Source organism: Schistocerca cancellata, chromosome 5, assembly GCF_023864275.1.
Source record: "Schistocerca cancellata isolate TAMUIC-IGC-003103 chromosome 5, iqSchCanc2.1, whole genome shotgun sequence".
Lineage (NCBI taxonomy): Eukaryota > Metazoa > Arthropoda > Insecta > Orthoptera > Acrididae > Schistocerca > Schistocerca cancellata.
This window is the reverse complement of record NC_064630.1, coordinates 494,264,940-494,282,917: the sequence shown is the minus strand read 5'-3', so window position 1 is coordinate 494,282,917 and position 17,978 is coordinate 494,264,940.

Here is a 17,978-nt window from a genome sequence, read left to right as displayed (position 1 = left end):
AAAGGTCAAATGTGGATGCATTTTAATTTCCGTGGCTCATGGAAGTAGACAGGTATCCTCCCAGAAATAATTGCATATTATAATCGAATCAAACATAGCACAATAAAAATGAGACCAATTGACGTTCATGGACTCATGGATTCGGTGTACTATCGAATTAAAATGCTGGACACATGTAAGCAGAAATTTATTGTAGGTGAGTTGGTGCATATCTCAAAACACAAGACAACATTTGGAAGTCATACCTCCATAACTGGTCAAATGAGATATTCACAGTTTCCAAAGGGCATAGAACAGTTCCCAGAAATTACATCTTAAAGGACGGTAGTGGCACTGAAATTTCAGGATGTCTTTATACTGAGGAAATGCAGAAGAGCTCAAATTGTTCAGATTGGTCTGAGCACTATGGGACTTAACATCTGAGGTCATCAGTCCCCTATAATTAGGACTACTTAAGCCTAATTAACCTAAGGACATCACACACATCCATGCCCAAGGCAGTATTCTAACCTGACTGTAGCAGTCGCGCGGTTCCGGACTGAAGCACCTAGAACCGCTCGGCCACAGCGGCCGGCAGAAGAGCTCAAAACCACACATTTCTTATAGGGCGTCTTATAAGATCTCGGGAAAATAGAGCACTTGTTAAATGGCTTTGTTTTCCTGCAACACAAAACAGCTGGATTCACATTGGCAGTTTGCTATATAATGCGGTGTGCAGTACACAACCAACACAGTAGCATAACACACGCAATATAGGAGACACATTATAAGAGGCGCTGGAATTGTCGAGAAACTACCAGTTGAATCGCACATTCCAGAATATAACTGTTGTGGATCTGGAACAAAGCTTCGTGGTGATAAAGAGATTAAACTGCTTGACGAGAAGTGTCTCAAAAACTGTATCATCACAGCAATGTATGCAGCTAAAAGTGCCTTGCAGCATAAAGGACCGACTGAAGCACCCCAGGCTTTGCCGATACCCTAGACATCAGGCGGAATTATCCGCTTCCTCCTTCCTGCCCTCAGAGGTGCCTCGGCAAAAGATTCACTCGCTGATGGTGCTGGAGCTATTGGAAGAACAGTCACGAATGCACAGAACTCCCGGGAGCAGCTAGAGAAAACAAGAAGATATCACAACATGATGGAAGCAGCAGCCATCTAAAAAGGACTACGCCTGAAACTATACAAATAAGAGTTAGGTCTCTTCATAAATTAAAAGAAGCCCATTAGCTATCCTACAGGGCAGACCACTTACAAACTACCCTTCTGGCGGACCACTTACACATACAGATCTGCTCAAGTCTGTTAGGAAGAAAGTCAGTCTTCCAAGATTCGATGGTGTGTTTATGCAGGATACCGAAAACTATGTGGAAATCTAGAGAATTTGGAATTGTGAATTAAGATGTTGCTACAGGACCAGAAACAGATGTTAAGAAAAATACAAATAACGTCTACTGGTTCAAATTGGTCTGAGCACTATGGGACTTAACTGCTGAGGTCATCAGTCCCCTAGAACTTAGAACTACTTAAACCTAACTAACCTAAGGACGTCACACACATCCATGCCCGAGGCAAGATTCGAACCTGCGACCGTAGCGGTCGCGCGGTTCCAGACTGTAGCGCCTAGAACCGTTCGGCCACCCCGGCCGGCAAATAACGTCTTCTATTTCGACTCATTTGGAGACCTGCAGTCAGGAGAAGAGTTACAACGATACTTTATACCTACAAAAGACCTATGTTCTACAGTTCTCATCACCACCAAGACATTAATGCGTACTTATGTGGGCATGCGCATCTGCACATCATGTTCCTCCTAATGTTTATGAAGAAGCATATACGAGGGCTGGTGGGAAACTAAGGTCCGATCGGATGTGAAACGAAAACCACAGTGAGAATCAAAAATTTTTTTTTTATTCGCAACAGTTAGCCACATCTTACATCTTCATCTCTAAATAGTCGCCGGTCCCACTTAGACATTTGTCGTTGCGTTGTACAAACTATCCAGTACCCTCATCGCAGAATGCAGCCGCCTGTGCTTTCCGCCAATTCTCTACGCTGGTCTGCCTTTCGTTGTTTGTGCCAAAATGTTGTCTTCGTAGCCAGCGGTTCAGGTGAGCAGAGATTAACAATGGAGGGAGCCAATTAAGGGCTGTGGTGTGGCTGATCAGACACTTCCCATCGAAAACGCTGCAGGAGCGTCTTCATTGCCCCTGAAGGATGCGACTGAATGCTGGCTTGAAGAAAGAAACGCATGACATTTATGTTATGTGGGCTGCACAGCTTCAGGCGAAATCTCTCACCAGGTCCACGTACTTGGCGGGAGACGCTATTGTTTTAGGCATTTCTACGTGATTCCTTTGAGCTCTGAACTGAAAAGAGCGACATGAAGCTATCACCAGGCACACTAAATACAATACCCAACACATCTGTGCAACGTCCCATCGCATTTCCACAGTGGTTTTTTCGATTTTACACCTAATCGGGCCTTACTTTTCGAATGCGCCACGTATGTGAGAAGGTACGTTAAGCACCCACGTGTCACTTAAAGTTAAGATGCAGTGTCGTACACCCTGACTTTAAAAGAACGATCGTCAGTATTACGTAAGAGTTTCTTCCCACAGATGATTTAAGCAACATGAAGTGGAGTATTGTACTGATTGGACTGGAGACATACAACAGCAGTCAGAATATCACAGAGGCAAACAACAAACATCACCTGGAAATTAATTACGGAAAATAATTTGTTGAAATAGAATCTGGTGTATACAATATTGACGATTTAAATGAGGTTTAAAATGGTCCAGAAAAGTAGTTGTGCATATCAGGTTTTCGCAGAAGGACAGGCTTTGAAGAAGGATCGTAATAAATTTTACAGATCCGAACAGACAGTGGATATATTTCTCGTCAGTACTATCCATGTTGAACGTTAACATTGCAACAAACTCTTACCTCAACAAGAGATTGATCCATACAATTTACAGATCCTTCCTATTGGTTCTAACAGGGTATAAGATCATTGAGTCCCTTACAAAAGTAGTTTACCTCCCAGTAACAGCTCAGACATTGGAGCTATTTATTGTGGACCAGGATGATCAACTTGTCAACGGTCTTGGTGATAAAATCATTGTACGCCTACATCTAAGGTGACTTTGAATATGCAGAGACTGGGAAGCGGCGCCGGCAACCTTCAACCAGCCAGGACCTGATGGAAGCAAAAGGGACGACCTTCAACTTGCCAGAGCAGAAGTGTTGGTGGCAAGTTTCAACCAGTCAGGGATTGCAGCGTCCCCATATTGTCAAGGAATACAGGATGGACATAAGGTATAAAACAAATGTGCACAACGCACAGCATGGCACTTCAGAACATAATACCAATGTGACAGCACATGCAAGCTAAAGTTTCTTAAATCAGTTGGTCTGAAACCGCGCAACGACGTCATTCGATATAACTAGCCCAGTGTAACATGGAGCGTGTAGGAATATTATACAACAAGAATACTTCTTCCATAAACCTTATGCATCAACCACATTTGATAAGATCGATGAAATTAGGATTTTCATCCAACACCAAAAAGCGTCAACACCCCCCCTCCCCCCTGCCCCCCCCCCCCCCCCCCCCCAGGCAGGAGTTTCATATATCTTGATGGATCACTTCCGAAAAGGGATGGTGCTGCTACAGTGTCATTCAGCCTTACACATAATACTTCAGCATTCCCGTTTTATGAGATACGATACAAACTTATGAACTTAACGGGGTCGAGATTTACTGTATACGCAATGTAGGAGTAACATCAGTTCTTACAACATATGTCTCTTATTTTTCTTCTGAATTAACGATTTAGAAAATGCTGGTTGATTCATGGACGAGCCAGTGCATAGAACAGTTGAAAAGTACGAGAGATTTCCTGCATTTACCTGCATGCCTTTAACACTGCTTTTGGTATATTTTGAGCACATGCAGCGAATTGTTCTGAATGCCAAACAATGACTTATTCTAGTATGGAGTGCATCTCATACATTCCAGCAGCTCAAGAGGAGAACAAGATCACCATTAACAAAATAATATGGGAAATGTCACTCATCACTGTATCGGATTAGCAACATATGAAACTTTTAAAACTTCTGAATGCCAGTGTGTTTCTACTCTTATCTTTCTGTTCGTGAGAGGTTTTCGAGTACCTGATGCTACCGAGTGCAAGCAGACAAACATGATCTGTTAAAACCTATACTCAGTTGGAGATGCCAAGGTTCGTCATATTTTTGTTTCAGACCAATACAAGAGGGAATACAGCAAATGGTTTCACTAAATTTGACAATTGCAAGTTAACTAATGCCAGAGTCTACGTGAACTCCGAATTCTACCCATATAACTTATACCTACAGTGGAATAAAAATGTATACAATCTAGCATATGACATGTACGCAAGGTTCTATGCTTCACCCTACGATGAAGAAGATGGATGTCTAGTCAGACCTCAGAAATTCAAGAAGCTGGCCCCAATCATAGTAATACACTGCTCAAAACAGAACGAAATAATTACATCTGGACCTATAGATGTACGTATTGAATTTGAATCTTCGGCAGATTTCCCAAACCACAGTGCAATGCCTGCTTTAGTTCTGCATGACCCTGTGATTAACTGATGCCCGCTCAATGGTATTTCGCAATGAGCTGTATAAATGAACAAGTGCTGTGCAATACCTAGAGCATTTGATAACGGTGTCTCAAGGTGTGAACATAATTGCAGACGATCAGGGTTTCTATGATGATGAGTGTAGACAGTTCATGTTTAAAGCTGTTGCATTCATAGCGTACCCAGAAGGCGCCGGAATGATAGAAACATTCTCAGCAAATACTGCATCATCAAGGTCTTTCAAGCATGTGAAGTGTGTTAAACATGGAAGAGTGCGAAGTGGTTTGGACATGCAGAATTCACTGGGCTGATCCTTGTATACCCTATAAAGATAAGCTGATGTCGCTTTCATTATTTGACCACATGGATCTCATCAACTCGTGGATGTGTCGAATCTTTACAGTTGCAGCTATTCAACTTCTGGAATTCTATGGGTATCTTGCTCCCCACCAACTCTGAAAGAAGAAGAAGATGAGTGAAAATAGTGCTGTGTCTGCTTATGAAAATGTAAAATAATTTTTAAGCTGTATGAAAAATAAATGATTTTTTGTCTCACAACTGGGTGTGATTTCTCTTCGCCCTGTTCCCACTTTCACAGTATACAGTTTTCCCAGCTACTGTGTCTATGGTTTTCTTTAAGTGATATCATTTTAGAGATTTTTGCTATGTCTTCCAAAGTGGGCACAATTATGTGTCTACTGCTCCCATAGGCCAGTTCTCACTGCAAGATAGACGTAATGCCACGCAACCATTCTATATTTTTTGTTATCTTCCACTTTAAACTTCACATTCATGTTCGAAACTAATGTCATTTGCGTCTTCCACATCCTTTATATATACAACTGAGATAGGTTTTTCTATAAATAACAAGACAGTTGTACAGGAACGAATCTTTTACATTTATTAAATTCTCACAGATACTGTTTGATTCCTGAGATACAGTTTGGTTCTTGAGGTACAATTTCGTTGTAATATTTAGTGCAGAGAGACTTTTTTACACAATAACAAAAAATTCACTAGTTGAAATATTAACAATTTTTAGATATATAAATCTACGCTAAAAACTAATGAGTAGATACTTTCATATATTTACAATTTTTAGATATATAAATCTATGCTAAAACTAATGCAGAGATACTTTCATTTTTACATTATAACATGTTGCATGGATGTTATAAAAAAACATCTGCACTTAAAAGCTAATCATCAGACTTGGACAGCTAGCAGTAGGTGATAAATAGCTATTCTATTTACATGACACGCAAGGTATATATATATTTCTGATGGGCATCGATGCACATGGTACAGAGATATTTTTCTGCAAGTGCAATTTTTGTTGATGCTTATAGTACATAGATATTTTAAAATTCTTGTCTACGTATTTGGTGCGCAGATATTATTTTACGAGGTATACATGTATACATATTTACAAGTGTACACAGTACACATTCATCACACACATAGTTTGCATAAATAAGTAAATATTTACACAAAACACACATGAACACGCAATTAGTTACACTATGATGAAAGGGTCATATTATTCTGTAACATTTACACCCAGTCTCATTCTCTCACTCTCACTCAATCAGAGTCCCCCCACCCCCTTTCTCTCAAAATTGAGTAGTGTGAGTATGGGAGGGTTTCAGACCCATTGTCACAAGTGGTCATTTTATCGTCATGAGGTGACAGACCAACTTTAGACTGCAGTACAGTGTTCACCTCGTGTCCTCTCGATCAAATACTAATTTGGAGCACCATATGCTGCAGCTGTGACAGAGCACCGTGAACGTCACTGTACAGACACCGCAAATAGTCTTCAATAGAGAGGGTTCTCAATGCTGTACGACACACACCCTTAGCTTGCCTCTGGGTGGCATCTTCCAACGTAAGATACACATACATATTTGCTTGCAGACCTATAAAATCCACAATCGATGACCCTTTCATCTCTACTTTCATTAAGCTAATAACCTCATTCTGTGGAACAATACCATATGGAATATCAGCGGTGTATAAAGACGTGTTCAGTCATTCACTGTGGTATCTCAATGTAATTTAGGATCGGCGAAATGAGGCTTTGCAAATTCATATGAATACGGTGCATGTGGAGTTTGGATAGGTATATGAAGCACAACCCAACTTAGATGTGTTTCGTAAACTCTACTGCAACCTTCGCCATCACCTCAGCAACAAGGTTCCCACTGAACCGTTTAAAAATTGGTCTGGAAATGCAAAATTTCACGATTTTCCCTCCAATTCTCAATTGTTTTGCGGAAAATAGAAACACTCATTAATTTAAAACATCTTTCACAAAGTAACAGGCCATGGAAGCCCTCAGTGTCATATTCAGATCAATATAATCGTTCAGCCAACGGGGTTGCTTGAAGGAGTGATTGTAACCAATCTCATCCCCAATATGAGACACTTACGGAGATTACGACAGTGAATAATGCATCTCCACTTATTCCAATGTTGTCATCAGTTTTGGGGTTGAGCCTCCTTATGGAACTATTTGCTCTGGACACAGTGGCAAATCAGCATGCACATTATGAAAACTAATAGGGTATATGTGTTCTGCCTCCACGACATATGCCATATCAGGATCATCCTCCATTCCCTCAATTTTTTCACCTAATCCCTTGCATTTTTCTCCAAGCCCCCATAGGAAATCCCCAATCAGTAGTGATTGTTTCATGGTGTGCCTGCATATGTTATTGACATCCAAGTACATGATATAACATGAATCAAGAGATGCATGGAACCTCTCACTCACATGTAGGTTATTTGCCTTGGGGTGTCTATGGACATACTGACAAAGCGCTCATGGATCCCCACTCAAAGAAAAGAACCATATCAGCATTGGTCAATAGTTCAATGCTGTGCTTTGTTTGCTTGAGCATAGGAACCCAGTTTCTGTGCAATAAAAGGTGAGATCCAGAGAATATTTGGTCATGCACACACTCTGGAATTTATCGAAAATATCTGCAAGCAGGTGCACGTCTGTGTCCATGTAAATCTGTACGTATCCTCCCAAAACGCAGGTGTTGAATTCCTGCAGAAACATTCACTGCATGCTCACACTCTGTATCTGTTATGACATCGCTTGTAAGTTTGCTGGAGAATGCAGTTACATCAGGTAAAGTGCTTTTGTTGATTTTTGCCCTACTATCCACATGTAGTATGGGAAAACCCACTTCATAGACACGAGTTTAAACTTTTTCTTTCTGAGTTGCAGCTCAAGTGTTGCGCATATCCTTCAGAGGTAGAGTTTCAATAAGTTTCGGGAATTATGTTGCCTGAAACGTAGTAAGTCAAGGGATCGGAGCATAATTCTTGGCGTCATTCCTTTGGAGAATTAAATATATTTCTCAACACTCTCAGGCAGTACACTAACCTGATTTTTCGCCCAGCCAAAGTCAGCCAAGTGTTATATAAGAAAGTGAGCGTCAGACGCGTTTAAATTATGAAGGAAAAGAGGTGTGTGTTGTGGCAATTGATACTTCACGTTGCATATATTGTGAGCTGTGCGACAGAAATTCCACCTAAGTTGACAGTGATCCTTATGAGGAGTTTCTACTTTTCTATCTAATGGTAACCCACAAATATGGCATGATTGTCCAAATCTTCACTCTCCTTCGATCTGGTCATGGGAACATTGTCGCTGTAAAGGTTATCAACCTCCCATGAAAGTTTTTCAAGCACAACGAAAGCCAGGATTATTCCATACATAAGATCTGTATCAGTTAAGGCTCAAATCATAGGACGATGCAGCGTAGTATGCTGGTACATGTTTTTATGTGAAGATAGTATGTGAGGCTGCAGGGTCACCATCACAGTGGGTTACAGGAGCGAGGAGGCATTTAAAGTCAGCATACACCACAAACGAGCAACGTTCCTAATGGTGAGCTTTCTTAAACTTTATCAATATAACATGTACTGGGTCCTCGGAAGTGCCACCTTCTAGGTGCTTTGTTTATCTTATCTAGGGAAATGGCATTAAGACACCTTAAGCAAATATGCTTCTTACACCTGTGATTGCTAATTTGGGAGAAAATGAGTCAGGACATGTACCTGATCCAGCAGTAATGATTGTCTTTCTCCTTATTTTCCTTATCTGAAAATAGCAGCATGTTCATGTGCTTGTTATGCTCACCAGCAAATTTTGAGAAATGGAAAGGTCTGACGACTGTATGCTTGTTCTGCTCATCTGACTTGCATTTCTCTAGACCACAACCATGAACCAGTATTCCAGTATTCTGCACCTAAAATTTAGGTTTGTCCTGGATCTTGAAGGGGAACTCGATACTATCAAAGTTATAACACTTACGAATGTCGATACCTATGTCATATCGATATGTATGCTGCAGATCTTTCGAGTAAATACGGGACTGACCATGCAAAACAAGCCTTATCAGTTTTGACATTAACACATGCCTTTTTATTTGCTATATCTTTAGGAAGCTTGTCGTAGGTGAACTCTCAGTTTACTGGTTCATAGACATATGTATGAATATCAAGGTGTAGTATTCGACTTAGTGCCTTAGCTGAACCTCTAACGGCCATCTTGGAAAACCAGTCCAGTGTAACAGTCGAGGATGAATCATGAAAGGCCTGTTTGGGGGTGTGACAGTCTGATGCACAGCACAGCACTGCATTTAACTGTGGGACACTACGTATCATTAATAACCTTGAAGAACTCCGTTTTCAGAACAGGAAGACACGCTCTTAGAAATCCTACAGTGTCATGGTACCCTCCTGCTGGATTCTCGATCCTAGTGAACGAGACTTGCTCCTCAAGGGCGTCTGCAATAATCGAGTATTCTAACTGCAGTATGGTGCTACTAATTTGATTATTATTATCACTAAATGAACAGAGTAAGAAACTGCAGCTAGCCACAGGATTATTACCACTATTACTGTAACTAGTTGACGATGATATTGCTGCTGCTGAATGCATGGAGGGGCAGGGAGGTGCAGTTACCTTGTAGTTCGCTTAAGAATGTGGGCAAGGAGATGACTGTGTGTTGCCCCAATGTGCGTACCCTGGCCGGGCCTCTGGCTGCATAGATGTTTGTTGCCACAACCTTCAACCAGTTACCTGAGGGAGGTTTGACCATGGACGCCACAGCAGAGCTGGTGGAGGGGGGGGGGGGGCAGGGTGTGGTGGCTTCCCGCACTGTGATGAGTGGTGTCTTACATGGTGGATTGTGCACTCAGGGCCATGTCTACATGGCTGTTTCTTCACTGCCCCTGGTACGTGCACTACTGAATCCTGCAAGGATGGTGGTGATGTAGAGAAAGAATAGCGAGAAGTAAGTACACTGGTCCAGACATCACATGCAGATGCATTAAGAGAACAAACGCTGGTTACCTGTAAGCAGAGCGAATGTATATTACATATCTCGCTCTGGCTCCATGCCAAATCCCTCAGGTCATCTGGTACAGGCATCATATTACGTATATGATGAAGTTTTTGAAAGTAAACGAATAATAAGTCTAACAGCAACATATTAAGTATACACACAGTACTAGAATGAAGAAAAATATACATGCTTATGATACGGTTTCCTGCTGCCGTCTTTCAGCTTCCAGCTGATCCACAACTTGATGGATGTTTGCTGAAACAATAAGAAAAGAAAATTAACACCGAAATCTGAACAAATGCTATGAAATGTGAACAAATGCTACGAAACCTCCCAAATCAAAACACGAAATGATTTGATACTACGAGGGTCACTCCAAAAGAAATGCACACTATTTTTGTAAAAACACAGTTTTCATTCTGCATGTGTGAAAAAGTTTTACAGTGTGTAGATACATCCTTCTTGCTTGTTTTCAAACTTTGTTCAACCTGTTCCCGTGAGGGCTGTCACAGCATGTCTTCAAGATGGATGCTACACTTGACGTTCGTCAGAAGCAACGTGCTGTCTTAGAATTCCTGTGCTGTGAAAACGAGATGGAGGGAAACATCCACAAGAGGTTGAAAAAGGTTTATGGAGATGCTGCTGTCGATCGCAGTACAGTTAGTCTGTGGGCAAGCAGGTTACGTGATGAAAGCGGGCATGGCAATATTGAAGATTGTCTTCGCAGTGGCAGGCATCGTACTGCACACGCTCCAGACAATGTGCAGAGAGTTAACGAATTGGTGACTGCTGACAGACGCATCCCAGTGAACGAATTGCCACGCTACGTTGGGATAGGGGAAGGAAGTGTTTGCAGAATACTGAAAGTGTTGGCGTTAAAAAAAGGTATGTGCCAGGTGGGTTCCCAGGATGTTGACAGTGGCTCACAATGAAACAAGAAAAACGGTATACAGCGAACTTCTGGAAGAGTATGAGAATGGTGGAGATGAATATTTTGGAAGAATTGTGACAGGTCATTAAATATGGCACCATCATTTTTCACCAGAGACTAAGAGGCAATCAATGGAGTGGCATCATGCAAATTCACCCAAGAAAAAAAATTCGAAACCACACCTTCTGCTGGAAAAGTTATGGCTACGGTGTTTTTCGATTCCAAACGACTCTTGCTTGTGGACATCATGCCAAGTGGAACCACCATAAATTCTGATGCATATGTGACGACACTGAAGAAACTTCAAGCTCGACTGAGTCGTGTTCGACCACATTGGCAAAAGCAGGATGTTTTGCTGTTGCACGATAATGCACGGCCACATGTCAGCCAAAAAACGATGGAAGCGATCACAAAACTCGGATGGACAACACTGAAACACCCTCCTTACAGTCCTCATCTGTCTCCATGTGACTATCACCTCTTTGGGTAACTGAAAGACTCTCTTCGTGGAACAAGGGTTGAAGATGATGACTCCCTTGTGCACACTGCCAAACAGTGGCTCCAACAGGTTGGTCCATAATTTTACTGTGGAGGTATACAGGCGCTGGTTCCAAGATAGCGTAAGGCAGTTGAGAGGGATGAAAATATTGCTCCTGAAGGAAGTATCTACACACAGAAAACTTTCAAACATGTAGAATAAAAGATGGATTTTTTTAAAAAAAATAGTGTGTATTTATTTTGGAGTGACCCTCGTATAACACTTTTTAACTTCGAAATCCGAACACACAGGGATTTGATACTACTAAACTTTTTTTACGAAACGTTCTTCAAATTGTAAACACACATTGATTGGATACTACGAAACTTTTTTACGAAAATATACACTAGAAAATCCCATCTCATCCTATGAAATCTAACTCTGAACAGATGTCATGATAAAGAAATCTGAACACAGTATGATTTGATACCAGAGAGATGTACCCTGCAAAATCCGCTCTCATGCTATGAAATTAAATATGTGCTAATCTGGTAATTCTCCTTACCTCAGGCATTTGGCACTGTCACTGATGCTACTTGAAAAACGCTTCATCTTGCACGCAAACTAATACAGAAACAGGCAAATTGACAATCAAACTAATGCAACCATGGACGATAGCAGAACGAGGACAAGAGTGGAAGAGATAGGGTTTACATACCTTCATTAATTCAACATCAGCAAACGGGAATGTGACATTCTGAGCAGGGACAAAAACCTCAGTCTGCGTATTTGGACATATTCGTTCACACAAAAACAGGATGTAACCACTTGAGAGAGCAGTGGCTGGGGTTTGGTGAGTATTCGCCAAGTATCAAATATCAAAGGGCTGTTGCCACCAGACATTTTGTTTAAAGGAAGCAGCCAACTGAGAGGCCTCATTCATGTGTGGGCCTCCAGTCCTGCCCTGGCTGGCAGCAGAATGCTGTGAGGCCTTGTACAGCCTTCCACATCAAATGGAGCTGTCAGCACTCGGTGCTCCACCTGACAGCACTCAGCCGGCAGAAGTGGCCTGACACCTGCAGCATTTAGATGCATGTCTGGTGCCCAGTCGACATACATACACATTGGTGACTCCAAATGGCACCTAATATACTACTCTTCATCCCATTACTCATTCCTTACAGTTATTATATCGTGGGAAATGGGTGTAGATGTGAGCTCTAGCCAAGTGGGGGAGTCCTGTTCAAATGGTTCAAATGGCTCTGAGCACCATGGGACTTAACATCGGAGGTCATCAGTCCCCTAGAACTTAGAACTACTTAAACCTAACTAACCTAAGGACATCACACACATTCTTGCCCAAGGCAGGATTCGAACCTGCGACCATAGCAGTCATGTGGTTCTGGACTGAAGCACCTACAACTGCTCGGGCACAGTAACTGGCTGGGGGAGTCCTGTCCTCCACAAACTGATTAAATAAGGAATATGCAACAATATATTATTGACAAGGATTTGAAATTCGTGTCCTGAGATACTTCCTCTCGAGCAAAGACTGAATTTTTTTCGTGTCAATTTCCATATGGTGGAGGGGAGTTGGGGGGCAGAGGTCTTGGAGATTTCTGAGGACAAGTTGATAATTAATTGATCAATGTAATTAATTAGTCTACTCATTTCATTTCAAAAGTATGCTTATATCAGCAAGGGGGAGAGGGATTGGGAATTTTCCCAAGGGGTGGGGGAGGAGGAGGTGGAGGGGATGTGTTTTCAGAAAAGGACAAATTACCCAAGGGGTTCATAAACCACTTAGCACAACAATAGGTTAAGGGCATCAATCTATCTCAATTTACACATCAATTTGATATCAAAAGTCCACCAGAACCCCCTTTGCCCTACTACTGTCATGCAGCCAACACCACTCTGTGGAGGGAAAATATTACTTATGTGAGACAATAAAAAGGGCTTTCAAAAATCACAGCTGTGTTGAATTCGTGGTGAGACAACATCGCAATGCTGACACATTTACTCCCAAAAATGGATATGTATTCCAGTGAGGAAATAAAAATAGAATGACTTAGGCTGTGCATATATATATATATATATATATATATATATATATATATATATATATATATATATATACATATGCAAACACAATGTAGACAATGTTGGCTATTTTGGTGCAGCTTGACAATTCATGGCAGCAATGTTACCTTTTTGATTGCACACTGTGAACTGAAATCATTTTTTATTGATGGCACATGAACTATTTTCACAAGGCACTGTACATAACTTTGTAAAAAAATGTGTGTGTTTGACTTGCAGTTAGGTGTGAGGGGACTGGCAGTTTGAATCTTTGTTGGTATAGAAGACCCACTGTTTAAATCTCTGCTCTGAATCTACTACCAAAACTCTATGTGTAACGTTATGTTTGAACCTATGGAATGAACATACAACTATGTCTAAATGACCTTTACCACGCCAACCATATTCCTTCATGAACTTTTAGCTGGGTGGTGCTCTGAAAAGAGGCTATTAATGTTCATTTACCACCTTCAGTTTTCTTTATTCGCTTATTGAGTTCTGCCACTTATGAATCAACATATTCTCTGATAGCACTTCAGAAGTTTTGAAACCTTTATTTATTATTTGACGAATTGTCCTGTGTTCCTTGTGCCCAAATTTATCCAGGATGTATGTGTAACCTAAGACTACCTCTTCACATTCCTGATGAGCGAATTGACAAATGCCTGTTATAAATACCTTTGCAGGTCCCTGGAAATCTCAGTTCTTTTCATCATGAATAACAGATTTCTATCTGAAGCGGAAAACATGTTTATGTCTGCTAATCAGATTTTTATGTTGTTAGATATAAATAGAATAAGGAAAACCCTAACTTCAAAAACTGGAGGCAGGTTCTGACTTGTCCCTGAATGACACTATTTGTGTCAGAAATACACGTTTCTATCCCTATGAAGTTTCCTCAAAATAGCCTGCATTTAGACAGGCAATGAGAAAACATCTTCTTGTTCTACTATGAACAGCAACTCTTCTAATCTGTTCTCTTATTGCAAAAAAGAAGTAGGTCATCTGTGAATAGCAACCCATAAAGATTTCAGATTGAAACTTCCTGGCAGATTAAAACTATGTGCCGGACCGAGACTCGAACAAGGGACCTTTGCCTTTTGTGGGCAGGTGCTCTACAATCTTTTTTTTCTTTTTTTTTTTCGTTGTTGATCGTTGGGTTCGGTCATTGCGGACGTCACACGACATCCGTTGAAGTTCGTTTGTTGATCTTTCCACCCAGTTTTTTATTACAGAGGCCAAGCAGCCCTCTGACCAAATGACCGAACACGTGAGCTACCGTGCCAGAGTGCTTTACCATCTGAGTTACCCAAGCATGACTCACGTCCTATCCTCACAGCATTACTTCTGCCAGTACCTCTTCTCCTACCTTCCAAACTTTATAGAAGCTCTTCAGCGAAACCTTGTAGAACTAGCACTCCTGAAAGAAAGGATTATGCAGAGACATGGCTTGAGTCATGCTTGGGCAGCTCAGATGATAGAGGACTTCCCCGCGAAAGGCAAAGGTCCCGAGTTCGAGTATCAGTTTGTCACACAGTTTTAATCTGCCAGGAATTTTCATATCAGCGCACACTCATCTACAGAGTGAAAATCTTACTCTGGAAACATCCCCCAGGCTGTGGCTAAGTCATGTCTCCGCAATATCCTTTCTTTCAGGAGTGCTAGTTCTGCAAGGTTTCACAGGAGAGCTTCTGTAAAGTTTGGAAGGTAGGAGACGAGGTACTGGCAGAAGTAATGCTGTGAGGACGGGGAGTGAGTCGTGCTTGGGTAGCCCAGTTGGTAGAGCACTTGCCCACGAAAGTGAAAGGTCCTGAGTTCGAGTCTTGGTCCGGAACACAGTTTTAATCTGCCAGGAAGTTTCATATCAGCGCGCACTCCGCTGCAGAGTGAAAATCTCATTCAAGGTTTCAGTTTGTCTGGGAGAAAACAGCTGTGAATAGCAGAAACGTCTGGCCCCACGTGAGTTCAGAATCACACAGGCGGAATGCGGAATGCGACCTTGTAATGTATGCACCCTGGACTCAGAGGTAGTCGGGTGGATGGAAGCCAAAGTTGCCTGGGGGGGGAAGGGGAGACAAGGTGGTGGTGGCTATTACCCAAGCAATTAGCATGAAAGGGGAGGTGGAGGGAAGATCTGGGCAGCCAGGAGGAGGAATGCAGTTGTTCTGTCATGCCACCTCGCTTTAATACTGTGATCACTATAGAGGGTCAATGTGGCTGCACACGGGTGGTAGCGACAGCAGCAGTGGCAGCAGCCCAGTCGAGCACAGCACAGTTCGGTATGTCAATGGATGCAGATGCTCACTGCCATAGAAGGAGGCCCTCCCCAGTGCGATATTTGATTAAATAAGGACACTATTGTTCCCGTCTTAGCCAATCAGTGGTGATAGATGTTAAAGGATAGCTCAAGTGGGCATAACTGTATTGCAAGTCTTCTATAACATCACAGGGAAACATAAAGATTTTTGAATTTTAAACTTAGGTTGGGCCTTCATACTTATAACATATGAAATCTGGCAACCATGGATGCCATTCTCATTTTTCCCAGGTCGCCATCGTGGATCGCCATCATGGATTTTGAGGACATATAGGCTGCCGTAGTATGCTCAAGGTGCCATCTCAGATTGCTAACTTGGACTGTGATAACATTCAGACTGCGTAGTATATTCAGGTCGCCATCTTGTACCACTATCTTAGACTGCGTCATCACACAGTTCGTCCTAGTACACTCAGGTCGCCATTTTGGGTTTTGACATCGTACAGACTCTCATAGTATACACAGGTCACCTATTAGATCGCCAGGTTGGATTTTTTCATTTCCCATCTGGAATTTTTTGAACTCCCCGTCGTTTTTCATAATGGGTCAACAACATCGTAGGAGTAGGGGGAAATGTTGACTGTTTTGAATTTCCCACCTGTTTTTAAGTTTCCCATAATTTTATATGCGGGGCAGTTGCCGTACATCAGAGGGGTAGTGGAGAGGATACAACTGGTAACAGCGCACTGTTTATGTCATAACGGAAGGGGTGAATCTCGCAGCAGTGCAGACTGTCTCAGACCTGGCATTGCTACACTAATAAGGACATCTTACAATCAGACTTCACTGATGTCTAACATTTTGAAACAGCAACTCATCAGATTCTGTTGCAAAAGCATCTCTCCTAAATATTATAGAAATTCTATTAATATCCCTCATCCCATCTTCTCAACTGTAACTGCGTTTTCTTCCATTGTGTTGACTCTCTGTAGTATGTATTGCTTTGATGGAAAATTCCAGCACGGAAATGTCAGGATACGTGACAACACTACACAAGAAATTTAATTACTTCCTTAACTGAATTACTTGATTGATTTCCTGTTCCTCCCAAGGTAATATATTACCTACCAATTTGTTTTAGACTACACAAGAGACAGAGCAATAGCAACGATATTGCTAGCTGAGCGGCTGTGCTGAGCAAACAGCTTCTGACAAAAAGATAATTATCTTGAAGTACTCTTAGAAAAAAAAAATTCAAGAAATAAGCAAGTCAGTTAATCTTATTTCGAGGACTAGCAATGGCTGCGAGCGAATCGATGAATTTTAATCGCGATAATTACAGGGAGTAACGTCCTCGACTTGACCTACGAAGAAGTCACACTCTACGAGCTGGTCAACTGGAGTACGGTTTATTTGTAACGATGGACGGATTATGGAAGCGTTATGCAGAAATTCAGTACTTCTTCTTCATGTGTAAAGTATTTGGTACATGTCCAGTTTCATTTGACGAGAAGCGTGCAAAAATAACTGTTACAGTTAAGGCGAGACTGTATTGTTTTCTGCTCGCTCTACTAACCCTTTCCTCTGCCCTGTACGCTCTTGTGGTGCGATTACCAGACAGTTATATAAATGTACAGAGTCTCGCAAAGTATTCGGACGCCTGCAATATTTTCTTCGCGACGGCTGCAGCTTTAACGTGTATTCTTCGCAGCTCTACTTTAAAGCAAAGACATGTCGAAAGTTTCTGCGAAAAACTTATTTCAGTGGACGCATTTTTGTACGAAGACGATGAAACAGCATACTTACGCCTCGCAGCTCTTTTGGTACGGGGTGTCGTAGCAGTCGTCTTGTATTCAGCGGTCTTTTATGCTTATGTTATGTGGCTCACGTTATCTATTGTGAAATTTTCATTGCTGTTGCCTATTTTTGTCATGCACTTCATGAGTAACGTCGTTATTTTACAATATTTCCTTCTCAATGTGGCATTAAAAATTAGATTTGCAAGGCTGAACAGGTGTGTTTTGCAGTTATTCTTCCTTTCTGCAAAAGACGCAGAAGGAGATCTTGACATGAAGATTTCGAAACTCTTAAGTAATACTCCGGAAGAGAAAGATTTACAGTGTGACGATAAGCTTTTTGTCAGGAAGACTTTTGCGGCACTACACTCTGAAGCCCAAAGACTTGTGAACGGACCTAGAAACGATGTACCCTGCTGTAATCAACTAATGGT